We start from the raw sequence: 27,495 nt of genomic DNA on the forward strand, positions 1-27,495 counted from the left end.
AGGTGGAGAAAGGGAGCTACGTGTTGCATAATGGATAGATAAGATGCAGCCTCAACTCTGCAGGAGCTAGCAATCTAGGGCACAGAAGTACAGCGGGGGATACAAATGTGAACCAGGTAGGGAATTTAAAATAGTTTAGTCATCACATTACAGATTTAAAGAAACAGATGAAATAAATTTTAATAATATATTTCATTTAACCAAAAGGTATCCAAAACATTATCATTTTGACATGTAATCAATTTAAAAATTATTAATGAAATATTTTACATTCCTTTTTTGTTGTCCTGCATCTTTGAAATTCAAAGTGTGTTTATACTTACAACACATCTCAGTTTGGGCCAGCCACGATTCAGGTGCTCAATAGTCACATGTGGCCAGCTATCCCTCATCAGGGCTATGAAAGAGCCATAAATAAAACATCTGGGGCATCTTCAAAGAGGTGGCTGCATCTAAATTGAGTCTGGAAAGTCTTTAAGTTAGGAAGTGGTATAATCAGACTTGCATTATATAAAAAGCTGACTGGCAGCTAAAGGCAAGATTGGATGGTTGGGACAAGGATAGAGAAAAGGAATCAAGAGTCCAGGCAGATGTTGGGAAGCTGGACAAAGGTCAGTGTGGATTTAGGAGATATTTTGGAGGTGGAATTAGGAGAATGTAGTGACCGACTGGAAATGGAGACAGAGTGTAGAAGACACTGTAGGTGGTCACCCAGCAACCATTTCTCTTTCCTTCCCTGATACAGACTTGATTTTGTTCAGGTATCCTGCATCCTCTGCAATGTCAATTTTTAGGAAGGTGAAAGGATTCTAGCCCCAGGAGGTCGGATCTTGATTAGCATAAGTGAATTAGAGTCACTACATCTTATCACTGACTGGCTCAGGAAAGACATGGAATCCAACTTCAGCCAATGAGACTTATAGATAAGGGTGTAAGGTGGGGGTGGGATTCTGAGAAGGGCTTTTAGATCTTAAGGCACAAGGAAGAGAGAGTCTCTTTATGCCTTAGTGTGTGATGTGGTGAGGATGTAATGCCTGCAATTACTGCAGCCAATGTCACTCTGCGGTGAGTTGACCAACATCTGAGAATGGCAGAGTGGGAATATGGAGTCCTGATGACGTCATGGAACTACCACCATGGAAACACTCCACCTCTGGACTTCTTGTTTTATGAGAGAATGTATGTACGGATTATTTAAGATATATGAGGTTACCTCTTATTTTCAGCTGTTACCATCCTAATGGATAGAAAAAGGAAGAATCTAGACAATGCCCAACCACTGGTAGTGGCCATAATGTCTTTCCTTTGCTCAGTATGCTGTATAGAACAGGAAGCTCTTTCACCCAATGTCCTAATGAAGTCCCTGTCACAGCCCAAGGAGGTGTCTAGGGCGGTACTATTGTCTGCTTTCACCTGCACAGTACCCCTCTCCTTCATTCTCTTTTGCGTTCCCGGCAACTAGTACAATATCTGGATTGCTTTTTTTTTTTTTGCTATCATTTCTTGAACTTTTTCTGTGTCAGAAACTGTTGAATGTTTTGCATACAAAATCTCACTTTATTTCCTTATTTACAATAGCTTATGAGAGCTCTATGTGTTGGGTATTATTGTCACTATGTAATAGATGAGGAAATTAAAGTTTAGAGGGGTTAAATTACAAGCTCAAGTTCTCCAAGTTAGTGACAGAGCTGCAGTTGAACTGGGTATGTCTCTCTCTAAAGGTTATGTTCTTTACCACGATGGTACAATGGCACAGAGTAAGTATAATTTTATCGAATGAATCAATCAATTAAACAAAATAAATGGATGTTCAAAGAGATTAAGTAGATAATCAAAGAGATTAAGTAAGATAGGATCACCCAGCTAAAGACAGATCCATGACTTGACATGGGTCTTCTAACCCCAAGGCCATTGCCCTTCCTATCACAATCTATGACTATTATTTTGTTTCCAGCTTTATTGAGGTATAATTTACAACCTGTGACTATCATTTATTTGGCACTTGGTTAGACACCACCTTAATAGTTACTGACAATTTCTTTGTTTATGAGTCTTTTCTCTAAAACCAGATTATCAGTTCCTTCAGGTGGCACAGCTTTTTTGTAGCTCCCACAGCAACTAGAATAATGTATTTTTCACAGTTAAGAGCTTGATCTTTAAATAAAGTACCTTCAAAATACAGATCTATCATGATTAGAATGACCGTAACTCCTGGTTTGCCTGTAATGGTTTATACCTGTTGTCCTGGCTTTATTATTAATAGGGTATTTTTTTTTTAAATAAATGCAAGCTTTTTTTTTTGGAATAAAGATTTTACTTTTCCTTTTTCTCCCCAAGGCCCCCAGTACATAGTTGTGTATTTTTAGCTGTGGGTCTTTCTAGTTGTGGCATGTGGGACACCGCCTCAGCTTGGCTTGATGAGTGGTGCCATGTCTGCACCCAGGATCCAAACCGGCGAAACTCTGGGCCGCCAAAGCAGAGTGCGTGAACTTAACCATGCCCAGCATAGCCGCCTTTGGATAAAGATGGATCCAACAGCCATGAAGGTTCATACTCAACACTGGAACCCAGAGAGCTTCCATGCACAGTGTCCACCACACCTCACCGCTTCTTTTCTCCACCATTCATCCCATACTCTCCTTTCTCTCAAAATCCCTTCTCCTTTGTAGCACTGGCTTCCCTTCAGGCATCAGGGCCTGCATCTCATATCCTAAGGCTTGCCAGCAGAAATGGGGTCATAGGTTTTGAAAAGCCAGGGAAATACATTGTAACGTTGCTGCTACTGTCTAGCTACTTTTCTTGGCCAAAATCTTTTCAACTAAAGATCAACACCCCTTTATAAACAGCAAGGTAGGAAAAAACAAACACTTTGTGCCTAACCACATACATTTTGTCCTCTATATCATATATGCAAATATGTGTATGTTTGGGAATGTGGGGCCATACGGTAAACCAGAGTACTCTTTTACCAGCAAACATGTAAAGTGGTGGCAACAAGAAATTCCCAATAGGTTAATGCCATTTTGAGCTCAGGTTGAACTCCTTTGAGCTCTGGAATCATGACTGATGTGGGGAGAATAAGAAGCAAAACAATTCTTAAACACACTATGCATATTGAGGTGTCTTATAAGAAGGGACCTTATCAGAGATTAAATTTTTGTCCCTCTTCTTTTTTATTAAGACAAATGGGAGAGAATCAGACCAGAAGTGGCCTCATTTATAAGTATAAATGAAGAACTAGGGGGCCTTACTGTCTACGGAAAGGTGTTTCAAGACTCTTTATTCTGAGGCTTTAATAATGTGTCCTGAGAAGTGGCCATATAGGTGAACCTTCTTGGTTGGGACATCCTCTTGGTCTGAGTGGTTAGCAGGACCAACTAGGATTCCCTGTAGCAATTGAAAAGCAATGACTGTTGGACTGCAGAGAGTCGGTGTTCTATATCACCACTGTGTGATGGTGAGAAGTAAGTACAGGGTAGATCATGAGATATCAGCAATCTAGGCTAGGCATGTGGAAGGCAAGGGCCAGTTTTGAACTGAATAAGCCCTGGAGATTGCTGAAAAATTAAGGGGAACGATCAGATCAAGAGAGGTATACTGACTTGCCTGCTAATAGGACAAATGAGTGTTATCAAGATTTAACTAAAAAATAAGAGAGATGCAACTTCACTTGTATCCCAATTTCTGGAACAGTTCTCACCAACTACAAATACATCTGACAAGAGAATCTGGCTGAATGAGATTATTCTGGTAAGAATCTGGCTCAAAACCACACTACACATAGTGTGTTTTGTTTCTTGATTATTATTAAGTTTATCCTATCAGAATCTCTACTAGGCAATATGTAAGTTATTGACTCTTATCCATCTCTGGTGATAAATTGTTCCACAGTACCCATGGCCATCTTTCCAATAAGGGTGTTGCTGATAACTTCTGGAAAGATTAACACTGTCAAAGATAATAGTGGCTCCCTCCTCAGTCTCATATGTCTCTGTCTTGTCTTTAAGATTTTATTTTTCCTTCATTAACAACAACTTTCCAGTAAGAAGAAACCATCTCACGCTGTAATCCATTTTCCTCTCCTTGTTTCCTCCTAGGTTCCATGTCAATATTTACACATCACCACTCACTCCTACTGTTTACCTAAGATGGCCTTCAGATCCTGTCCTCAACCTCTCATCAAATAACCTCATATTTTCCATTATTGAATATCACCTCTCATAACATTTCCCCTTTGACAGGAAAACAACTTTCCAAAGTCAAGTGCTAGTCTCTCTTTTAAAAAGAGAATTAGTTGAACATTCAAGCTACTATGGTGAGCCATGAGAACATTGGCCAAAGCTGTTCGTTGCTTCCTGACTGTTCACTCAGTTTTCATTATCTCCCTGAAAGCTGATAAAGAACGTGACCTGACCTCAGAAAGCTGCTGGACCAACTGCTCAGAGAGGGCTTGCCATCACTAGTCCCTGCGATTTCTTTTCCCAAAGAATAAGGAGGGGAGTAGAAGAGCAAGAAGAAAAGTGGCTGTTTTTCTTTCTTTCCTAACTCTGATGAAGTATTTTGAATTCCAACAGTCCGAAAGGTCTCATTTTCCCATGAAACTATTTTTCACTTGGCCTTCTCCATGACTCCCACTTCCAGCTAGTCACTAGTTTCTATCAATTCTATCTCAGAAAAATTTATTGTATTGTTTCCCTTTCTCCATCCCTTGTCCAAACTCTGTGTTCATTTGTTTCTAGCAAAATGCGCAGACACAATAGGCCTTCGACAAATCCTGATAGAGTGAATGTGAACATAATTCCTTGCTTGCACTAATGTGCTCACTTCCCAACTAGTCTCTCTTGCAGACTATTCCCCACACAACTATCAGAAAGGCTATTCTTTAAAACGCACATCTCTCTATGCCACTTTCTTGCTCACAAACACTAATAACACTCCACTGTCTTCAGTGTCAAGTCTAATCTCTCAGTCTGACATTACAAATCGCTTTACAATCTGGCCCCAACCTGTCTTTTCTAAAGCTCTTGATCCTCTCTCCACTCACTCCTGCCCCAACCACAGAGAGGCGCAGGCCCTTCTTAAACGACCATGAGCTCTCACCTCTCCCCAGGTGTCTTCTGCTGAGGTCTCAGCCCCCACTGCCCTTTCTCATACTGCCCAGTCTTCTATCAAATAAGGCCTGAATCAGTTGCTTACTCTCCAGTTACAAACGATCATTCACTGAGCATGTTCTAGGTGTCAAACGCTGTCTTGAGCATATTCTGTACCATTCCAGTATATCTTTTTATCCCAAACTAACAACAAAAGTTAGGTATTCATTCATTCACTCACTTGTTCACCCAGTTAATAATGGCGGAGCCAGGATTTAACCCCATACAGCTGCCATCAAAGACCAGGTGATCTTATTTACCATGTATACCACTTTCCACCCCACCCCAACCCCCACCATATGTCTAGCTCTATGTACATATCTTTACCATAGTGCTCACCACATTACAAGACAGTTATTGTTGACAGATGAAAGTTCCCTGTAGGGATTATGAACACCTCAATAGCAAGGCTGGTTCCTATATATCTGTGCACCTCTAGTGCTCAGCATAGTGCTGGCACACAGGGTGTGCAAAGCACTTTTTTTGGTAGTTGAATTTGAATCTGTGCACCCAATAATAGCAAAAAGCTTGATTCCAATTTGAATCAGGTAGTTGAGCCACATGTAGATCTCAGAGCTTTTTTACCTAGAAAGAACAAATCCAGTGACTCGACTGGATATTAAGGAAGCTGAATCTCTAATTCCATCTCAAATCTACTCCATAAATTAATATTTTTAACTCACCTATAGGAACCTGGCATCGTAATATACACAGCAACCATCTGCAATTCAACAAGCCAAGCATACAAGCAGAAACTTCCCACATTTTCAATAACAGCTTTGCTTAATCTGAAAGGTTTTTTGGAAGACAAAGAAGCATTCATAAAATGAAAACGTAGAGAACGTTGATAATGAAAAAGTTTTATAACAAAGTGTCTTGATGATTTATACAGTGCTTCCATGCCAATGACTAGAAGAAATTTTTACAAAGATTCTCTCTCCTAAGCCTAGGCAACATGCCAGAAAAGTTGTCAATGTCTTTAAAGACAAGGGGACTGAGGGAGAGGGGAGGGGCAAGGGAGGGAGGAAGTGGGGAAGAGAAAGAGAGAGAGAGAGAGAGAGAGGGTGAAACTTGCCTTTAATCTCCTGGTACATAGAGAGGGGAAATTGTAAGCAGAACAATTAAGAAAACATGCCTTTTTTTTTTTTTTTTTTTTTCTGGAAGGGGCTCTCATCTGAATTCCAGGTAGGTCTTGAGAATATCCTGGGGACCTGCCTACTCGCAGGGCCAGGAGAATAATGTTCTCTTTTCTACTCTTATTTCAGTTCAGCCATAAAACAAAGAATTTTGGAGAGCAAGGAGCAGGGAGCCACAAACCTAGACGTACATCCCCAAAGAAGACCAGAAAAAACATCACCAAAATTTCAGGTTACCAGGCTGAATTTCCTGGTCTACAGTCACTATTATTTCCTTCCCTTGTATGAAAAATGGGAAAATGTGCAGCCACACCCAAAGCTTGACACGGGTAGCAATATTTGATGCTCAGAGTGTTGGCTAAAAATGTATCATCAGTAGGGCACATGGGAGCAGAGGCTGACCTTGTCCCTGATTAAACAATGCCCAATACTTACTCTCCCTTAGTAATTCCACAAAGGACAGCCACTCCTGCATTCCAATGCTGAGTTTCCAAGGCCATACCAGACCCCAAGAGGTTAGTCAAGACAAGATGGTGGCCAGTAAATGAGCTGGCCCAAGATTATGGCTCCAGTCCTATTAGCCTGGTCCTGACATGATTCTTCAAGAGCTACTGACTGGTAATACACAGATTAGCCCTGGTTAGAGAACATCTCATCCCACTTATCCCAGTGGAACACCTCAGATACTGACAATTTGTCATGCCAAGAACACATAGCCTGGATTCTCCACTCCTCCCACATTGCTTGGCTGGCCCGGCCAGCAATCGACTTTATTTTTACAATGCTTATCACTGCAGCTTTACCTCCAGGCCAGTGGGCTCCAAAGCAGCTGGAAACAAAAGCCAGCTGGGGGCCCAGCTGAGCAGCCAGCTACTAGGCGCCTTCCACACTAGAAGAAAAAGATTGGCCAAAGGCCATACTGCTGAATATTCTGGGAAGGACTGATGACCACTTGAGGGGGAAGGGAACCTCCACTCATCCTAAAGCAAAAGCAAACTGACATCTGGATTAGGGACAGCTGAGGTTCCGGGAGGGTGCCTGCCCCTCTTAACCAGATGCAGCAAACTCCTTGCTAATTTGGATAAATGAAGAAAGGTCAGTTTGCATTAGTGAAATTCCAAAACCATAGAGCATAGCTGTTTCTTTCAAGTCCATAGAGCAACTCAAGTTTATCTTAACCATAATTTCAAACTGAGGTGTGGTTGTGCCCTCTGCTATTGAACATGTATGTCATTTGGCATCACAGGAGTCATCCAAATTCAATAGTTCATGAAGTTAAGTCCTGTAAAGGTTTGCTCTCATGGATATGATAAACATCACCCTTTAATACTCTTGTTTATCATATTTACACAGCTTGGCCTTCCTTCAAAAGCATCAAAAAGATAAATCCAGGGCCAGTTCAGCTCAAATGATCCTACACTGCCAGTTAGCAGAGTGCAAGTGGATGAGGTTTTTCCTTTAGGGCTTGAAGCCCTGTGTTCTGTGCCCTTCCTCATGGGAGCTGTGAAAAGTTTCAACAGATGTTCAGATTCAGAGGGAGAGACGCTTTACTGCTGCTCTATTTACTTCCTCCAGCAGGATCCGTTTTCATTTCCTTATAGACTAGAGAGAACAATTCTACCAGCCTGACTGCTACACGGGGGAGGGGAAGTCTGGGATCCTGGTTCCCATGAAGCATGATGAATTAAGAAAGGAATGCAGTACGCCATGAAACCACACTTACCTCCGGCTTTTAGTTCCAAAATTAGGTCAGCAAATTTGCTGGAGCAGTAGCTTAACCTCTGGGTGCATTAATGAAGCAGCCGGTTAGCTGGAACAGGAACTCATCTAGTCCGAGTCTATCTTTTGCATCTGTTTTACTACAGGAGGCCTCTCTAGAGCAGACTGAAAGGGTGTGTAAGTGTACAGAGAACCTCTCTATGACCTCGTTGTCCTTTGACATTTATTCTCCTGCACTATTTACCCTGGGATGCAATAGTATTTGTTTGGGCATTATAATAAAAACTCTCTGCAAATCTCTTGGATGAAACTGCATTAACCAAGTCACCCAATCAACAGATATTTATTGAACACTCACAATGTGCACAGTGCTGAGAATGTAAGATACTGCTCTGCCCTGCCCTTTAAGACCTTATTATTTAGTTGAGGGCGACAGAAATATTTACAGATACGGCCAAGCAGGGACATTTGTTTGTCTCCAAACAGTCAACCCCTCCTTCCTTTTAGTAATACAATCCCCCAACTTGGGCATGCACCTCCCCTATAGACTATGTTTCTTGGCTTGTCTTAATTATGGTCGTGTGACTAAGTTTTGTCCAATGGGATGTGAGCAGAAGTGACATGTGCAACTTCTGGGTCATATCTCTAAAAGGAAACCACTTGCTCATTTTCCTCCTCCCTCCTTTCCAGGGCCTAGATGTGGATGTGGCAGTGTGAGCCAAATCCTCTCATCTGGACGAGAACAACACAGGAAGAGCTGGTGGAGCAACAACATGGGAGGAGCCACAGAGGAACTTGGGAGACCATCTCCTCTCCCTTGATTGCTTATCAGCCAGCGAGAGAGAGAGAGAACACTTCTATCTTGTTTAAGCCACTGTTACTTAGTCTCTGCTAAAGCAGCTGAATCAATATCCCAACTAATATATACACATTTCCCCTAACAGACCAGGAGTTTCTGGAAACCTCGTTGTTTCTTCAAGCTCATCAACGGAGCCCATGCAGTGTAAGTGCTCACCTCATATTTGTATATTTGCTCTCCGTATACAAAGAAATAGTTAATAAAAATTCCATTTTGCTCTTGTGAAATAATTTAATACTATTATAAGGATTATAAGAAGATAAAAGGATTAATTTATAAGGAAAGCTCCAAAGTGATGTGTGGCTTCTTAAGAGCTAAAAAACAGCATGGGGAACATAACATTAATCTATTAGTGTCTGAAGGGTGAAAATATTTTCACAACAAGGGGATTTTATCAGGTGACTAAAAGGCCTAGAGATAATGAATAGGAGAATAAACCTTTTCCTATGGTCAAGCATAATCGTATATATTATCCCTGCTCTACAGACACTGCTATCTGGATAAGGTCTACTTTTAACAAAAAAATGGAAAATAGATGCCCAACAACAGTGGTGTAGAAATTTACCTAACGTTAGCACTCCTTGCCTGTCACTCTGTTAAGTGCTGGTTTAGAATAGCTTTACATGGGCCGGCCCTGTGGCCGAGTGGTTAAGTCCGCGTGCTCCACTTCCACGGCCCAGGGTTTCACAGGTTCGGATCCTGGGCACGGACGTGGCACCACTCATCAGGCCACGCTGAGGTGGTGTCCCACATGCCACAACTAGAAGGATTCACAACTAAAATATACAACTATGTACTGGGGGAATTAGGGGAAAAAAAGCAGAAAAAAAAAGAAGATTGGCAACAGTTGTTAGCTCAGGTGCCAATCTTTAAAAAAAAAAAAATAGCTTTACTACTTACTAGCTGTGTCCCTTAGCAAATCACTTAATTCCTTTAAGCTTCGGTTTCCTCATCTCTGCAATAGCAATTCATCCAACAAACATTTATTGCATGCATACAATGTATCAGGCACTGTTCTAGCCATTCTACCTGAGGCAGACAGAAAAGTGACAGTCAGAATGAGAAGCACAATGGATAAAATTAGAGCAAAGAGGAGTACTGGTGGCAGCAGTTTTAAATATGGTACTCACCCAATGATTTGTGGCTCATGTTAGGATAGAAGAAATGGAAGTGGCAAGCTGTGGTTGAATTCTGGATGTATTTAGAAGGTAGAGTAAACAAAATTTTTTGACAGGTTGGATGTGAGATGTGAGGGGGAGAGAGGAGTCAAGAACGACTCCAAGATTTTTGGCTTGAGACAAAGTAGAAGGATGCAGTTGCCAACCAATGACAGGAGAAAGTGAGTGTAGGTAGAATAACTTTCGTCCAAAAGATCAAGAGTCCAACTTTTGGACATGCTGTGTGTGCTGGTAAATTTTGTGTTAGTCTGACTGGGCTGCAAGGTGCCCAGGTATTTGGTCAAACACTACTCTGGGTGTTTCTGTGAGGGTGCTTTTGGGTGAAATTAACAGTTGAATCAGTAGACTGAGTAGAGCAGGCTGCCCTCCCTAACGTGGGCGGTCCTCATCCGATCAATTGAAGGCCTGCATAGAACAAGAAGGCTGATTCTCTCCCAAGTGAGAGAGAATTCTTCCTGCTTGACTGCCTTCGAACTGGGACGTGGACTTTTTTCCTGCCTTTAGACTCAAACTGAAACACCAGCTCTTCCTGGGTCTTGAGGCTACTGGTCTTCAGACAAGAACTAAACCATTAGCTCTCCTGGTTCTCAGGCCTTTGGCCTCAGGCTGGAACAAAACCATCAGCTCTCCTGGGTCTCCAGCTTGTTGGCTCACCCTGGAGATCTTGGGAATTGCCTGTATCAATAATCCTTATAATAATACATACATACATACATACATACACACATTCTCTTGGTTCCGTTTCTCTGGAGAACCCTGACTAATGCACAGTGCTTGAGATGCCTATTAGATATTCAAGTGGGGAGTCCAGTAGGAGTTGGATAAGGGTCTGGAATTTGGGACTGAGTTTAGGGCTGGTAATACATATTTGGGAATCGCTGGCAAAGACGGTATTTAAAGCCAGAAGACTGGGTGGGATCATCGAGGGAATAAATATTGAAAGAAAGAGGAACAGTTACTGAGTCCTGGGTCTTTGCAATGTCTAAAGATCAGGGACCTCAGCCACAGAGACTGAGAAGGAGCAGCCACTGAGAGACGTGGAAACCAGGGAAGAGTGTTGTCCTGAAGACAGGGGGACAATCATATCACGGAGGAAGGAGTGATCTCTACAAATGCTGCTGGTTGGTAGCTGCCGGTAGTAAATGCCATTACGTTGAGCAACACAAGGGCTGCCAGTGACCTTGACCAGAAAAGTAGCATTGGGGAGGTGGGGCCAAAGCCCACTGGAGTGGGTTTAGGAGCAAAAGTGAGGAGGGAAGTTGGAGACAGTGAGCATGTGCCCTCTTTGGAAGAGCTTTGCTCAAAAGAGGTGTAAGAAAACAGGACAGCTGTTGGCAGGGAAGGGGGGGGGGTCAAAAGAAAAATTTTCTTTTTCATGAGAGAGCTAACAGTGTGTTCATAATATCATTAGCTGCCATTTACAGAGGACTTCACTGTAGTGCTAGGTGCTTTCCAGGTGAACCGCATTTAATCCTTCTAATGGTTTTGTGATGCAGATATTAATACCTCTATCTTTCATGCAAGGAAACAGATGTTAAGAGAAAGTGAGAAACTTTAGAAAACCCCAGTCAGTAAGTGACTGTATCAGGATTTAAAGGCAGGTTGTTCTAACTTGGAGGCAGGGACTCTTAACTACAACAGTATATTTACTGCCTCCCATGACGGAGCCTGCCTCCCGCAGGGAGATCAGCCCTGAGAAGGCACCAGGCAAATGCAACTGGCGGGATTTTCATCAGGGTGTGTAGGAAGCTCCTAGTTGTGCAGAGCAGTGTGCAAAGAGATTTGTCTCCTTTTCTGGTCCCAAACTTTAGGAAGGAGGGGTGATATCCTTACACGGCTTTCTGGACATAGCACTCCATGCAAATGGCCCTCATATCACATCCAGGAGAGGAACAAACAGTAGTGTGGAAGGGCAACTGGGAAGGGCAGTGGAAAGAAGTCCTGTCCGTTCTTACCACACTCTTAGCACACTGGTATGGATACAAGGAGCTTCAAGATTTGCTGCTCCTGCAGTTGCTGCATTAAACTGAAGGGGGCGCTGTTCTGGAGATGGGATGCTGTGGGAAGGGGCTCACCGCTCTCCCGGGAATGAGAACTCCTCAGGTCTCCGGCTAGTGTCAAATCCCAACATGTACAAATATCTATCACACCAAGACTAAATCAGGCTGCAACATTACAGATTCCTTTTAACAAATGCATGACAAAATTTTTTTTTTCTTAGTGAAAAGTAAGAGGCTCCTGGAATTTTTGTTCACATTCAGAATAAGATTTGATTACAAAGCTATATGGAACTTCTGTGCATGAAGAGACGTGGGGTGTATATGAGGGGCAGGGGGTAGGAATGAGGAGAGAAACTGTCTTCCAAACTCAGCGTTACGATGTAAAATGATGATCCTGACGCCTCAACTCCAGGGACAGCAAGAGTGAGCAGGTGAAGAGCTTACGGAAACTCCCTCAGCTAAGCATAGGGCGCCCTGGAAACAGCCATTTCAATTAGTGCCAGACTGACTTGAAATGAGGATTAAGAGGTCATTTCAAACGATAGCCCGAGGATAGTTGCTTAGCATACAGATCTCTACTACAATATGCTTCGCTCCTCTCCTCTGCAGTGTAGCATCAACGTCACTTACGTTCAGTTCTTATAGAGTAGACATTACTGTCATAAAGGTCCCTTTAATTCTCACATAAAGAACTCCACCAAAAGTACCATGCACGTATCTTGTTTCTAGTGTAGAACACTGATAATGCTTTCAGAAAAGCTCTTTACTGTTTCCACCCCACCCCCTCCACACCTCCTTATTTCCAGTTATTCTTAACTTTCAGGGAAAGTTTCTTTTTGTAAAAAATAGCCCACATTTAGTGCATCACAAAAGCGTTCTTTAAATTTTTTCAGAGGTCTATCCATCATCTTTGGGTTATGACACGGGAAAACATTAGAAGCCTGGTCATCAGGAGAAAAATAAGCAGTAAATTCCATTTTAAATTGGAAACATTTGGACTTCATTTACAACCTTAAAATTTTTTCTTGATTGCAGAAATAATACATGTTCGTTGAAAACAAATTCAACCAACACAGGAGAACATAAAGGGTAACATGAAAAACATTTTAAAGTCCCATCCCTCAAAGAGTATGATTAACAATTTGCTGTATATCCTTCCAGATTTTTCTCTACACGTAATACATATATATTAGAAGTCGCCCACTTGAACTTCTCCAAGTTGTGTGTGAAATTTTGTGTGCAATGTATATGTATGCATTTTTAAGGAAAAGGGACCATAACTTTCATCAGTTTCAAAAAAAGTTTAAAAACTATATATATATATAATATATATACATTCCTATTTAGTTTACAAAAATCTAATCATAATCTACATATAGTTCTGCAAGTCATTCTTCCCCATTTTTGGACTTTTTTTAGTTGTTTTTCCTCACATTATTTTATTTTCACTTGTTTTTTTCTCTCCATTTAAGTGCTAGAATCTGAGGCTTGGAGACAGAAAGATCTGTTGGATTCCTGGCTCCACCACTTACAACTTCTGTAAGTATGGCAAGTTACTCAGTCTTTGGAAGTCTCAGTTTTGTCATCTGTAAAATCTACTAAAAGTATAATAGAATTATTATAAGGAATAAGTAATAAAATGCATTTTAGACAGCACTTGCAATGACTAACATAGAGGAAATATTCAACAAACATTGGTGCTTTTAGTGGGTAGGATGCTCTTGGTCAGATTCACATATATGACAACATCTGGAGAAGGTTTTTAAAATCAGGATTTAGGACGACAGTAAAGTAGATTATTGAGAATAAAGCTGAAGCCACACTCTGGGATAAGATGGTATTATTCATTACTTAGGAGTAAGTCAGCAAGCAAAGGATGATTTATGCAGCTGTAAATGTTACAAAGGCTCCGGAGTCAGTCCTAGCCAGCATAGCTAAGGGGACTGCCATTGGACTGAACAGATCTGGGCTCCTCTCCTCCAGATCCCAACCTGTCTCCTAGAAGATATTGAGAAGGTCATGATCCATACCATTCCATGCTGAGGTTTGCCTTCCCATTCCTAGATCTCATTACCAAGTTCTCAGACTGCAATTGCTGCGAGTGCAGTGTAAGAGCAGAATTCCGTTTCCTTTGCAGGATGCTGGTGGCCTGCCTACTTTGCTAACACTGGAGTGGCTTTGGTCTTTGGCTCAACCTGCAGCTCTCTGCACTCCCAGTGCTCTCTGCCCTGCCCGTGTCCATTTACCTCTGGTGTACTCGGCAGCCCAGAGCAAGGACAGGCCACCACCACCACTCACTGGGCAACAACCATCTGCCAGGCATGTGCCAAGCACTCTGCACATTTTATTTTTGTAATTTCACAGCAATTCTGGAAGTTACCATCTCTGTTTTTCAGATACAGAAATTGAAGTTTAATTAAGATAAGAAACTTATGCAACATTATATAGTAAGTAAGGGACAGGCTTGGTATTTGAACTGCTTTATTCCAGAGCCCTGGAATTAAGAATACTACCACACAACATTTAATTCTGTGTAGTAAGCTTCCCATCACACTTGCAAGACTTTGGTGAAAAAGGAACAAACATCAATTTGGTGCCTCCTGGCAGTGTCCCTCGGACAGAGCAGATTCCACAGCAGGACTTCTCCTCATTGGAGCAGGACGGCACGTCAAATGCACAGCACACCCCTGCAGACTGTGTCTATAATTAACTCCTTCAGCTTTGCAGGAGGCCAATGAGAAGACTGATTAAAAAGGCTATATTAATTTATCTGTGGTAGGCAAAATAATGGGTCCCCAAAATGTCCATATCCTAATCCCAGAAACCTGTGAATTTTACCTTATATGGCAAAAGAGACTTTGCAGATGCGATTAAGTCAAGAATCTTGAGATGGAAAGGCTATCCTGGATTAGACAGGTGGACGAATGTTATCACAAAGAAAAGGGTCCTCATAAGAGGGAGGCAGGAGCATTAGAGACGGAGGAGAAGCTGTGACAACACAGGCAGAGGTCTGAGTGATGCGGGCAACCTGTAGAAGCTAGGAAAGGCAAGGAAACAGGTTGTCTCCTAGAGCTTCTGGAAGAGCACTTTGCCCTGCTGACCCATTTTAGGCTTCTGACCTCCAGAACTATAAGATAATAAATTTGTTGTTTCAGGCCACTAACCTTGTGCTGATTTGTTACAGCTATAGGAAACTAATACAATGTCCATATCCCAAGTATCTTATAACAACATTGTCCAGAATTAAACTTCAAGTCTCATGCCAAATTTGTTTAAATCCATAAGATTAGTGTTTCCTGGTATTTCAAACGGCCCCTTAGTGATATCCTGATTGATCTGGTTCTCCCCCTTCATAAAGAAAATGAATTATAACATACTACCTGTGAGCTTTGAAGTGAACACTGCATTGCAGCTTTAGATATTCCCAAAACCTAAGAGCAGAAGGCTATTTTCTTTGCTTTGGAAAATAACGTAGGCAGGCTATCCTCTAACTGACCGCCAGCTTTACAAATCTAAAACAGGCAGGCGTGAGTGGAAGTAAATGCAAATTCCCTTGTTTGCTGAGACACTTGTGAGCATTTTCAGCACCCAACTACAATAGCAACTTTCATCAACTCAATTGTACAAAAGTTCAAAACTCTTTCTAATTTTGACTCTAATAAATGACTTGAAGAAATGGATGTCCCTGTTTGTTTAGATATATAAATTTAGAAGCACTGTGAAATCTCAAACAAAATTACCCACCATGGAGAAAAAATATCAAATAACCTAATTAACCAAGGCTGAGCCACTTACCTTCATAGGACTCTGGATAATGCTGGCCAGACTGAATGGAAAGCAGACAAACATTGATGGAAGAGCTAGCAGTCCAGGAATAGAATTTAAACAGAAGCAAAGATCATTAGCAGAGTGATGAGGCTTTTGTTGTCCTTGTCATTGAGCATGAAGAAGAGTCCTGCAGCCCTGGAAGGTTCCTAACATTGTCACTGTTATTTGAATAAGCCAGGAAACATCAGATCCCAGAAATGCATCCTTTGTGGCCATACATTCAGAGAGAAAGCTTTGGTTTTTGGAAAAGCTGCTGTGTGTCCCTGTGCTTTCCAGCTGGACACAACAATAACCCATGTTTCTGTGCAGATACTAGACTGCTTTGGAATAGCCAAAGAAACCTTAGTTGGTTTTCTTATATCATTCATTTCTCCAATTGAGTGTTCCAAACAGCTGAATATGCCCAGCACACTAGACTAACTCCCTTAGGAAATATCATCTAGACCTGGTGTTATACTCATTAGCCAAAATTATTGTAATTATTATGTTTTTCTGGATTTTCCCCATACCTATGGTCTCCTTTTAAACAGGCTCTTCTTACTCTCTGAAGTAACAATTTACACTGAATAAATGATTAAAAATGCCAGATTCACTATGTAAATGCCTTTTTGCTTTCCTGCAAAGAAGAAGTAGGCTGGCAAATAATTGCTATTTCTTTACCAGAAAAAAAAAAGTTAGAGCAAGTGGCTTGTCTATGTGTGCCAGCTGTCATCTGGGACAATGGGGATTCTTGACCCACTTGGCAAACGGCATGAACTTCCAAGGCACAGAGCAGGGACAGCCACAGTCCAGATTTCCCAAAAGTCATGATTTCAAATAATTTCATTTTCAACACAGTGATTTGTTTAATCTAAAACTAAATGTGGTTTAATCCTTATGCCGGTTGAAGACTGTTCACATAAATGTTTAAAAAACAGATAAAATCTTTAGACTGTTTTACGATTCAGGGTTAAGAAAACATGGTCACTATATTTTTATACATTATCATGTGTGGTACTAAGTTTTAAATTTAACCCCCAAATCAAACATAACTTACAATGCACAGAGTTTGGACAGATGAGCTCTCTTTCCTAGTCATTGTAGCTGTGGATCTGATCTAAGTCCCAATTCCTCCCCATCAGAGTTGCTCTCCTTGTACTCACTCCTTCCAAAAAATAAAAATAAAAAGTGAACTGCTATGGTGTAAGCGCAGATGGGTGAAACCCACAAGCAATAACAAGGCCTGGCTCCCACATGAGGCAGTGCATTGGTTGCACCATGTCTGATGCGACCCTCTGCAGAGTTTTAGCAGCGAACCACTCTAGCATCATGGTACCTCCAGATGAGCAAGGGGATGGGCTGGGGTGGGTGAAAATTCTCATAAAAATGCATCATTCCGGGGATGCAGTAACACAAAGCATAGAAGAAAAGCTTTACTTATTTGGGAAACTGCTTAAAATAAGCATTACCCACAATAAAACAGTCAAATAAAATAGCAATAGCCCATTCCCGTTCCATCTCTCTTCCCCATTTAAATTTGCAAAGCCTGTGGTTACCAAACCTGCTTGAGGCCAGCCTCTATTGCCTATGTGTAGATATTCAGAAAGAATCAGACTAGATACTCAAAGGCCTAGCAGAACATTAATAGATGGGTCTACTTCCTAAAGGAGTCATTAAGACTACATTTTATATTTGTGGAGAGTTTAATTTTTGCAAACTATTTCCATGCCTGTTTTGAAGAGAGATGGGCAGGATTATTATGAGGTCGTTTTGGACTGGTGAAAAAGAAAGGCACCAAGTTAGGACTGGAGCTCACATCTCCTGATCCTTAGTCCTATACAAAACAACCTCAGAAAACACTTCCCCCCAAAAGAGTGGGTTGATGGAGTCTTTAACCCTGAACTCCCAAGGCACTACCTCTGGTAGCAGCTGGAGTTTCATTCATTCAATGAACAATCCCTCCACAAATAGGCACTATTTGAGTCCCAACTAAGTGTCAGAGAGAAGATGAACAGGACAGGCATGAGCGCTGCCCTCATACAATTTACAGCTTCACCTTCTACTTCTACCTGAGTGGTAGGGACCTGGGAATGAAGCCACATGCCACAGAAGGTTCTACACACCCCTAAGAAGTGAGGACGGGGCTTTACAGCAGAAGCTCTAGGAGTTAAGATGGCAAAAGAGGCGTAGGAGTTGGGGATTCTTCTCAAGAAGAAAAGGTTCCATGGTCAAATTAGTTTGGGAAACATATCTTACCATATCCTTATCTTAGACATTTATAAGCAAATTAAAAGCACTGAAAAGTCCTCCAACCAAGAAACAAGCTAAATTTCATTCACCCAGCAACTATGTTTACCGTGGAACATCCTATTGAACCAGATTTCTGTGGTTCCCGCTGTGAGAATTGCTGATAGGTCCAATCTTAGAGCAGAGTCAGAGGGCTGTGATTTAGAAACCGCATTTTCCTAGAAGCACACACACTTGTTCGAATGGCCTGCTAAGACACTCACTTCCGTGACTTTCTAGGCTTAAGCCACTCTCCAAGGAGGCAGAACAAAGGAGCCCTCTGCTTCCCAATAGCTTTAGAAGGCTAGTCCTGAAACCACTTCCTTCAGCCTTGGTGCCTTCCCTGGTGTCTGGGTCATGGCTTTTCTTGGGAGCTGGCTCCATAACCTCTGACTTTGGTAGTTCTCTGTGCTCTTAGAGCCACATCTTGTCAAACCCCACTTGGCTTCCTGGTGCCTGTTCTCGTTCTTTGGTCCAAGGACATAGCCTGACCCTGGGGCCCACAGCTTTACCCTACAACTCGGAGGCCAAGGGGCTCCCTTGTAAGGTTTTATCCATGAAATCTCTTGCTTCTAAGTCAACACATGACTCACTACCTTAAATCTAATTTTGTATTTCCTTGTTAGAATTAGTTACTTTGAAGGAGATGGTAAAGGTCCATCCCCATTTTAATCAAGAGAACTTAGCAGTGATCCAGTGACCCTGGAAAGGCGAGGAGGCACTGATGTATCATCTCGTCTGTTAGCTCATTCCATTGCCCCAAGAAATGATGAGGTGGTTGCAATTTTTACTTCTGTTTTCCAAATTAAGAAACTGATCATGTGAGAGGTAGTAACTTGCCCAAGGTCACAGAGCTTAAGTGATAGAGCTGGGATGTGAACCCAGGCAGTCTGACCTCAGACCTGCATGCTGCTCTGAACCAATAAGCCTCCCTTGATTTTTCCCCTTATCAAGAGCAACCTATTCACCCTCAGGAACTACTGCCAGGGGCCAGGCCACTCCCTTAAGGTCATGATCCTGGGGCAGCCCTGAGTTCCCAACACCACTCCTCCATCACCGGTTGGGTTTGTTCTCCTTGCCCTATCCCTCCGTCAGAGTGATATATTTCTACTAGAGCTAACTGGCAAACCACTCTGTGCTAATGTTCCCTTTCTGGTAACAAAATGCTTTAACCCAGGCTAAATGTATATGTCCCCAGAGGCTCCATATGCGGAGGCTCTAACGGTAAGACGACGGAGACGTAGTGGGGGAGACTGTTGGGCCAGATTAGGAACTTCGGCGCTCTGTGAGCCCCTGCTTACTTTGCCTGGATCAGCATTCTCAACCTTCCCTGCACATAAGCATCATGGAAGCTTTCTTTTTTTAAACAAAAAACTTATGCCCAGGCCGCAGTACAAACCAAATGACTCAGAATTCCCGGGAGTGGGACCCAGCCCTGGCATTCTATTAAAGCTCTCCAAGCGATTCCTACGGGAGACTAGGGTTGAATGCTTGTTTCCTAAACATAGCGCTAGCTGAGTAAACGGAAACACGTTTTCTAGATTTTGGTCTTTGTACATCTCACTGAGGCTGGAGAGAGATGACGAATGTGCTTACTCAGAGGAGGAAAGAGGTTTAAGAATCATGGATCTGACTCTGATTACCATGTTCTCTTGGGTCAGAATCAACTTCTTTGGGGTTTGGTTTTCTCACCCAGTAAAGAGGGATTAATACTAACTTACCTCATAGGCGGGTAAGGAGAAATGACTAATTCAGATGGCCATGGGGTACTACTTAGGCAAAGTTAAAATGCTTCTATGACCAGCAAAGGGATTTGAATGATATGCATCTTAAATATTGCCAAGAAAGCCCCAATAATTGTAAATAAGGAGCCAGAGTGGAAGGCAATGAAGCAGACAGCACAGCCTCACTAATTACCAATAGACAGCTGCTACTCTTTCCTCCCATTCATATCTTTCCCCTGGACAGCAATTTGGGAAAATAAATCAAAAGAAAAAAACACAATATCTTGAAGGTTCTTTGGCACACTCTCACAAAGCCAGTGCTGTCTTGTTGACAAACTATTTCCTGGAAACAGGTGTTCCCCAAATTAAAGAAAGTAGGAACCTATAATGAAAGAAATAACCAAAGAGTTCTTCCACTGTACAAAGCTTTCTTGAAATAGCTTGTGCATAGGCCCCTGTGCAGAGATCATTAACTTATAGCCCTTGGGGAGAAAAAATCAATCCAAAATGGAGATATAGCTCTAAAATGATCATATTAACCAGTGGGGAAATGTGATTTAATTTATAAAACCTTTATATTAACTCATGATATTTGAAGTGAAGTTTACTCCCATGAAGCTAGAAAGAGCTCTAAGAGAAAGAGACACATTTAGGTTGCAAGATACAATTTTCAGCCTCTGCCATCACCATCTCATCTCACAAGTGATGCAGGGCATGGGCAGCGAGTCAGGGTGGAGGCACTCACCACCATGGATTTGAGGAGGTCTACCAGTGGCATGTCAGTTCTGCTAGCCAGGGTCCCCCCTCCTACAACTTCCAGGTGACAAGCACCACAGTTAGCCTCCTTTGAATAAGAACCATTTAACACTGACTCCCTGTGTACCTATTATAAGCTGAGTGCTACGCTAGGCTTTCTATGGAAGGCGAAGATAATAGGGCATGCCCTCTGCCCTCTACTCTGGCCAACTTATGATGACCAGATATCCAAGTTTACAGCCTCGATCTTTTGGGAAGTGTCCCTAAATTAACTTAGGGGTAGGGCTGCCAGATAAAATACAGGACACTCAGTTAAATCTGAATTTCAGATAAACAGCCAATAATGTTTTAGCATAAGTATATCCCAAATACATTGTGGGACATACTTATACTAAAAAAAAAAGATTCAACGTTTATCTGAAACTCAAATTTAACTGGTGTCTTATATTTTTATTTGCTAAATTTGACGACCTGAATTAAAAGATCTTTAGGTTCTGTTGTGAGCTTTGTGAATTACCCCATCCTTAGGTTGCTCCTCACAAATAAGGAACTTGGAGTTGTTTTCTAGTTGTGGTAGTGATCTGAGCTGATGACTTCCTATTTGCATCAGATCTCCTTGTGACCAATGGCATATGTCCACACCAGGAGTTTTTAGTGATGATAGGTGGTTGTGTTGGGTCGAAGGTGCAGATTGTGACTTCATAACTTACTGACCCTGAAAGGCCAGAATTACTTTTGAGTCCGAAAGCAGTGCTTGTATTCTAGAATCACTTGTTAAATGCAAGGGCACAGAACTTGCCTCCTCATGTTCTGTGCTGACCAGCCACATGGTCGGCTGAAGTTCCTGGCGCTAGGCGATCTGTCCACAGCAAGAGATCCTTGTAGAGTGAGAAGATTAAGAGGTGCAGTGCCTCACAAGGTTTAGTCGGTGTGAGTTAAGAATCACCTGGGAAGTTTTGTAAAGAGTGAGATCCCCAGCCCACCCCTACTGATTCTGATTCCAAATTTGGGAATTCAGCCTCAGGAATCTGCATCTTTTAACCACACTGCTGTGACTCTGACCCCAGGGGTTGGAGGCCTGTGTTTAGACGTGCACCTCCCCTCTCAGGCTCCTGGGAAGATTCCAACCAATAGCCCTTGGGGGTCTGTTGGGGCTGGTGCTCCCCTCCACTGACCCTGCAGGTTCCATCCAACTGTGACTTTGAATAATGAGACGACTTCAGCTTCTCTTCCTGTGTCATCTTCGTGTGGTCATTTCTCTCCTTATGTCTCCAGCTCTAACTACTGTGAGGGCTGCCAAAAATATGTCCCTTTTTGCCAGTCACTTCATACTCTTGGCATTCCCAGACCTCATTTTCTTAATAGCATGGCCCGGCATTTCACTGATGATTGCCAAGGCGGCTCCTGAGTCAGACAACTGGGAATGTCTGCTTTATACTGTCCTACATCTAACACCAGACTGCTGGCGGCCACAGAGCTTCACTCTTAAAAACAGGCCCAATTCTCTACTGAGAAGTTGGGGGTGTGATGAACATGTCCTTTGAGTCAGGGTCTCTGCCTCAGCAGGTGAGGAGCAAGCCCACGTGGAACAGCACATCCCCAGACAATCCTCTGTTATAGACAAATAAAACGGCCCTACCAAGATGTCTGCAGTGACATCTAAATCCTGGAATGAATTATCCTCAAAGACAAGAGATGGATGATGTGTGTGGTACATGATGGGACTGAAAATGGCTAACCTCGAAAGAGTAAATGGCCTGCCATCAAAAGCAGATCCCTACCCTTACCTGGGATAATTTCCAGCAAATGTGCTCCTTAATTCTAATTTCAGAAAAGGCAAACCCAATCTCTCTTTGAATGTTTCATTCATTCTTTCACCCATTTGGCAAGTATTTATTGAGTATTTATCTACCTGCTATGTAGATAGAATAACATGTCTCAAAATTAAAAGATTCATTTTAATTAACCAGGGATTGAGAAGCTACTTGCTCCTGACAACTAGTAGCTTTTTATTAAGTTACCAGAAATAGGAGGCGAGGCATTCAGACCTCTGGGGAGGACTTTCAGGTGGTGATTGGAGTCAGAGGTATTTGAGCAAGGACGGTCTGTCCAGCCATCACGGGAGGGGCAGAGTCCTGTAACTGAGGTGCTTATGCCTCACCAATTTCCAGCAGGTCTACAGGAGCCCAGGGATGACTGGAAAGCTCCACTCTGAGCTGTCTGTGGCTTCATTATGTTCCTGTGAAGTGAGGGCTCAATACTATTAGTGATACCTAATACAAGTGTAAGCAGATCCTTTAATGTGAACTTGAAAAAAAGACTGGTGTAGGTTTCAAGTCATGATTATAAAGAACCATGACGGAGCCTCTATTGACACCTATAGAATTGAGGCACCAGTGTTTCTACTAAAATACAACCTTCTAATTAGACCTGCACTTGCTGAACTGGCACAAATCGAAGAACCCACTCATCGGACTGCTACTCAGCTCAATGGACACGGCGGAGATTAGAGATTGTGTCTGGATGAGCCAACAATCTACAACCCTCTGGGGAAAACCTCCACCAGTCCCCCAGCAAAGTCTCACCCCAGTTTGCCTTTGAGCCTTTGCCCATACTGTTCCTTCTGCCCACAACACCATTCCCCAAAGCTTCTTTTGAATAATCAGGAAGTCAGTGGCCTCATTTTCAGCGAGAAAAGACAATACACCTGTTTCCAAGGTCAACATCAAGCTTGTTCATTCCCTATTCATTCATTCAGTTACTCAGTTACTCAGCCTGCACTGGGCACCCAGCACACGCCAGCCCCTGTGGAGTGCACCGAGAATGCGGACATGAAAAAAGGTGCCTTGTTTACCTTTGGGGAACTTAGAGTTTAATGGAAGAGACAAATAGGAAATTGTAGGACAGTGTGGTTAGTGTTACAATCCGGGTTTGTATTATGCAGGAGTACTGGGGAAGTTAGGAGGACTTCCTAGCGGAGGTGAGGCCTGGGTGGAGTCCTGAGGATGAAGAGTCCTGTTGAACGTACATAAAAGGGAAAAGAGAGGATACGAGAGAACATAGAGGAGAGATTCAAGAAATCTAACATCTCTTTGAGCTAAAAGACATAATATCTTATCAATAATGAGAGTTATCGGAAGAGAAAACAGACAGGGAAGATAAACATTTCAAAGAAATGTGGAAGGATATTTTCCTCAGCTGAACAAAAGTTGAGCCTTCAGATTAAAAGGCCTGAAGAGGAATCATGAAAAAAGACATACCGGAATACTTCTTGGTGAAATTCATGCTCTCCAAGTACAAAGAGAAAATTCTGAAAACTCATGGGGTTGGGGAGAAGCTACCTATAAAGGAATCAAAATAAAGATGGCAGCAGACTTCTTATCTCCTTTTTAGATTGCTAGGAGACAGTGGAACCAAGCCTGTAAAATTGTGATGGAAAGCTATTTTGAATCTATTTTTCAATTATGACGGCAAAATGAAGATCTACAAGGACTGAGCCCTTCTTCTGCCATTTTGAAAAAACAACTCAAAAATATACTCTAGCAAAATTGAAAATGAATCTAAGAAATAGGTAGACCTGGAAACAATGAAAATAATCCAGTTGTGATGAAAAGAAATCCTAGTATAACAGCCTATACTTAGTCCAAATTAGAATAGTAGGTCAGAGTGCTTGGTGAAGAACATCTTCAACGAGCAACAAATTCTCGTGACAAACTGGATACCTAAGAATCAAGAAGTAAACTATGACATGCCACATATGTACTAAAGATTTCAGTTCCTCTAGGTCAACCAGAGGAGAGAAAGAGAATTAGACACTCTAGAAAGACAAATATACATAATGGGCAATTATGGTCTAAATATAAAGCAAACTAAACTACAGTTTGTATTTAAACAATTAATGGAATATAAAAAACACTAGGGTCTGAAGCAAATAAAGTTAAGCATCTACGGTCGAGGGAAAGGGTCAATAAATATGGTGAATTTCTCTAAATTCTCTGTGAGTTCCAAGCCACTGGGGAAAATAACTCTATGATTTATTTTTCTTTCTGAAAGTGGTTTGTGATTTGACGGACTATGTTCCTTACAGATTATCCTTTTTAACTAGTTTTTTCCAGAACCTTCCTACAGGTGGGATTAAGTTTTGAACTCTGTTTAAAAACTAGTTTTTCCCCAAAGGTATTTTTGTTTGATTCTCCAAGGTCTTTTCTGATCTTCATAAGACAGTCAGCTTCTCTAACTGAAAATATAAACCTATACCCTATAACAGATAAGAGTTTTTTTAAAATGTTGATTCCCAATGTCTCAATGTTTGATTGGTTTTCAATTTTTAACTGGCAAGCCAATTTAGTTAGAAGCCAACAATTCCTGCTTTAAAGAAACAGTTATCTGAAGTTCAAATCCTCAGGTTCATTTCAGAGTTCTTTTTCTTCTGTTGAAGTAAAGTAAAACAAAATACAATGCTTTTTAAAATATATTATTTTAAAATTAAATTATATTATATTAAAATATTAATATTTTAAAAAACATTAATAATAGTTAATTTAGGCTGTAGAATATTGAGTGATGTTTATTTTCTTCTGTATTTTCCAAATGTTCTATCGTGAACATATATTGATTCTATACTTAAATTACTTAAAATAAGTATTAATAGAAGACTAATATAAGATTATTTGAAGTTATTACTGGGATCAGAAAGTCTCAAGTTCAATGGCTTTCTTTTTGACAAGCAAGGTGGTGAGCTGAGTGATTATATAAAAACTGTACTGATGCACCTTTATGTTCATTGCAGCATTATTTACAATAGCCAAGATGTGGAAGCAACCTAAAGTGCCCATCAACTGATGATTGGATAAAGAAGATATGGTATATATATACAATGGAATACTACTCAGCCATAAAAAAGAATAAAATCATCCCATTCACAACAACATGGATGGACCTTGAGGGAATTATGTTAAGTGAAATAAGCCAGATAGAGAAAGACAATCTCTGTATGACTCCACTCACATGTGGAAGTTAAACATGTAGACAAAGAGAACAGATTAGTGGCCACCAGGGGAAGGGGGGTGGGGGAGGACACAAAAGGTGAAGTGGTGCACCTACAACATGACTGACAAACAATAATTACAACTGAAATTTCACAAGGTTGTAAACTATCATCATCTCAATAAATTTTTTTAAAAAATTGTACTGAATATGGTTTAAGTAGGTGGTTTGGAATACATGTTTCAACTCATCATCTCTGTTGTATGTCTGAAGTCTCTGTATCATAGAACCCTGCGTAAACTTTGTCCACTTGTGTAAACCTGAGAAACTTCCAATTATTTCAGGACTTTTAACAGGGACTTTATTAATTAAAGAGCTTATGCAAGAGAAAGAGGAACTTTAGGTTTATTTTAAACTTCCTTAAAATGTCCCTGTTTAAAGAAAGTAAAATGGTTGTTGCCAGGGCCTGAAGGGGAGGGGAGAATGGGAGTTAGTGTTCAAGGGTATAGCATTTCAGTCTGGGAAGATGAAGAAGTTCAGGAGATGGGTGGTGGGGATGGCTGCACCACAATGTGAATTTACTTAATGCCACTGAATTGTACGTTTAAAAATGGTTAAAATGGTTAATTTTAGTTAGATATTTTTTTTACCACAATAAGAAAGTTCATTCCTTAAATCTACATGATTTAATGTGATTTCAGTGGGACATTTTCTTTTTTCACAGTATCTCAAAGTCAGTATCTTTTTGTCACCCTGCAGCATAATTTAGTTTTGTGCCTTTTACAAGACACTTCGTGACTTTAACAAAGTAATCTTCCTGGTGAGGATGGTGATGGAGCGGTTAATGGCCTCTTGGTCAGTTCTTAGCATTAATCCCTAGGCTGTTTTGAGGGCCAGAGGACGAAGAGAGTTCTTTTCCAAAGAGCAATGGATTGGGCTTTTAAAGTTGGAAGTTGACCAGCATTTTTGGAGGTGAGCACAGCAGATTTTAAGACAGTTACTTTTACAAAGTGGAAGTTGGACCAGAGGTTGCATCTTTGTTAAATAGCTTCTATTTTGTGAAAATATCTTCTGGATATACTAGAAAAATAATTTCATGAAAACTGCAACTTTCACTTAAATTTCTGTCCAAACTCTCTATAAAGAAAACTCTGAAGAGTTTGCTTTAACTGCCCCCAGCAGTTGGCCTTGTAAAAGCACTCAGGGCTCCCCAAGGGTACTGTGCCCATTCACTCCTGAATGGCAGAAGGCAGCAAGGACCATCAACGTGGGCAATGACCTCAGGAAAGAGAAATCGATTTCCAAACATGCCAATTGCCAGCAGCTTTGTTGGTGATGTTCTATAAGCATAAAGCACACATTTTACTCTCCATCAGAGACTCAGATAACTGACTCTCTGTCCTCAACTGGCTTAAAAATCTTTATGTGGTTGGAGGTTAAAAAACTATCTGGCAGATTCAATTCCTGTGACGTCTTGGACATTAGGGACAGAACCAACTTACATGCTGCCATGGTAAAGTTATCATCGATATCAATGCGTGAACTTAGACTTCACCACAATGATTAACAAATGGTTAGGTACACGGGGATTTATTTTCTTTTATTTTTTATACTGTACATATATATTATACACAGTTTCGCATGTACAATTTACAATGTTTCCCTGAGAATGGGATGTTCTGATTAAGAATATTCTGATAGTTGCCAAACACATATATTGATGATCAGTTGTCAAAGACTTCAGATATCATGAAATGTACTTACAACTCACAACTAAAACTTCCCTGACATAATTTAATCTTTCATTGATGACAATCAAAAGATTTATCGAGCAATGGTGCAATGTCCCAGGGGGTTCATTATGAATATCAATTATCATTATAGTATAGTTCCA

At 41.3% G+C, this 27,495-nt stretch overlaps 1 protein-coding gene and 1 long non-coding RNA gene across 12 annotated transcripts in view; one reads left to right on the forward strand and one right to left on the reverse strand.

Moving 5' to 3' along the window:
* The window catches only part of NCALD (neurocalcin delta), a 389,505-nt gene that overhangs the window by 45,362 nt on the left and 316,648 nt on the right, over positions 1–27,495 (reverse strand). The gene's annotated exons all lie outside the window — the stretch shown is intronic.
* Positions 5,513–25,803, forward strand: LOC111774995 (uncharacterized). The gene is made up of 3 exons (XR_002810412.2): positions 5,513–9,008; positions 13,515–13,581; positions 25,405–25,803. It is a non-coding gene; the product is annotated as an uncharacterized lncRNA (long non-coding RNA).

This window comes from Equus caballus, chromosome 9 (assembly GCF_041296265.1).
Source record: "Equus caballus isolate H_3958 breed thoroughbred chromosome 9, TB-T2T, whole genome shotgun sequence".
Classification (NCBI taxonomy): Eukaryota; Metazoa; Chordata; class Mammalia; order Perissodactyla; family Equidae; genus Equus; species Equus caballus.